At 39.9% G+C, this 1813-nt stretch overlaps 1 pseudogene; it reads left to right on the forward strand.

Moving 5' to 3' along the window:
• The first annotated feature begins 581 nt into the window (after window positions 1–581).
• Window positions 582–1134, forward strand: LOC107977293 (annotated as a pseudogene).
• Window positions 1135–1813: the final 679 nt, after the last annotated feature.

The following is a 1813-nucleotide window of genomic DNA, read 5'->3' on the forward strand; positions in this document are numbered from 1 at the left end:
ACAGGGAAGTGTATGCTGCAGCTACAGCACCCTCTGTGTTGGAAGAATAGAATCTCATGGAGTAGGAGCCCTCAAAGTAGCTCCTCTGACACAGTGGCAAAGATTGCCTAAAATGAGGGCCATACAGAATGACCAGAAATTTCACACTGAAATGTAATATATTGATGACCTTCTAATGTACAGACCACATGGGCTCTGGGGGACATAAGCATAACATTCTATGACTTATGGCAATTTCATAAAATAGAGAGGGCAATGGACATCTGAAGATGGATACAGATATGAAACAGTATAAGAAAGCCAAGCAGTATTCTCCTCCAGGTGTTTATGGCTTCTATTTATTCCCTACAAGAAAACACACCAGGAGAAAATGTATCTCTGAGACAAACTAGACACCATTGTCAGAGAATTTCACCTGTCTGAGAGTACAAATACTAAAGGCTTTATAAAATGAGAGCCAGTCTCCACCTGCCCCACATACAGTAGTTAAGAATAAACCAGAGGAATATGAGGATATCATAGCCTCCCTCAAAGAATTAGAAAAAAGTCATAGAACTCTCTTTACCCCATCCACTTTGAGAATGAAGACCATTCTCAGCAATAAAACAGATGACATTCTAGAAAATGTCAACACCACTCTGAAGGGGCACACAGTCATTGTGAAGGACCCCAGGGGAACCCTCCAGAGGGACTTCAACCACAGCAATGTAGAGCTGAGTCCTCGAAAAGGAAAAAAAGAGGCACTGGAATGACAAGTGATAGGGTCATAGAAAGGAACTAACCACTGTCCAATCAGTCTGTAGTCATTTTCAGAACATGATTGAGGGTGTTATGATGGTCTTTCATTACAAGATAAGGTCTCTGTGAGCTCACTTCCCAGTGAACATTGTTATTCAGGTTGAAATCCAAAATTTCTTGGGTGAAACATACATCTACAGGGTTTGGTTGATAACAGGTGTTGGTTGTTCTGTTTCTCAAGGCCAGAATAATGAATTCATCCTTGAAGAAAATGATTTTGAACTTGTTTCAAATTCAGTGGCTCATATGCAGCAAACCACAACAGTTAAAAACAAGGATGTAAGAAAGTTTTTGGATAACATCTACATCTCTGAACAGTGCAACAGTTCCCTTTGATGAATCTGATCTAAGTTACCCAGCCCTAGAAACAAGATCCTGGATTATAAGTATGATTTGGGGTGTCTTTGGGAACAATAAAAAAACTTATATTGAAAAAATCTTTCATAGAGCTGGAAGAGATGGCCCAGCAGTCAAGAGTAATACTTTCCCCACTCATGATGTTGTATCCAACACTACTCTCCTGACTAAAAACAATTGATAAAAGTCATGATATCTTACATTCTTTTGGCTTTCTTACACTTTCTTTGAGTATTCCTGTAGCCATTGGGTCCCTGAACTAATTTATATTTATTTGGAATGGACAGCAATGGAATTTCAGGGTACTTGCACAAGGTTACTTACACAGTCCCTCTAACTATTGTATGCCTCAAGATGGTTTGTAATCTTGCATTCTTATCCTGGCCACCAACTGTGAAATGTTTCATAATTGTCTTAGGGTTTCTATTGCTATGACAAAACTCCATGACCAAATGCAACTTGGAGAAGAAAGGATTAATTTCATATTACAACTCTCAAATCACACTCCATCACTGAAGGAAGTCAGGGAAGAAACTCAAGGCAGAAACCTGAAGGCAAGAGCTGATGCAGAGGCCACAGAGAAGTGCTGATTACTGGCTTGCTTCTCATGGCTTGCTCAGTTTGTCTTCATCTGTAACTCAGGACCACTTACCCAAGG

The sequence above is a fragment of the Cricetulus griseus genome, chromosome X (genome assembly GCF_003668045.3).
Source record: "Cricetulus griseus strain 17A/GY chromosome X, alternate assembly CriGri-PICRH-1.0, whole genome shotgun sequence".
Taxonomy (NCBI): Eukaryota; Metazoa; Chordata; class Mammalia; order Rodentia; family Cricetidae; genus Cricetulus; species Cricetulus griseus.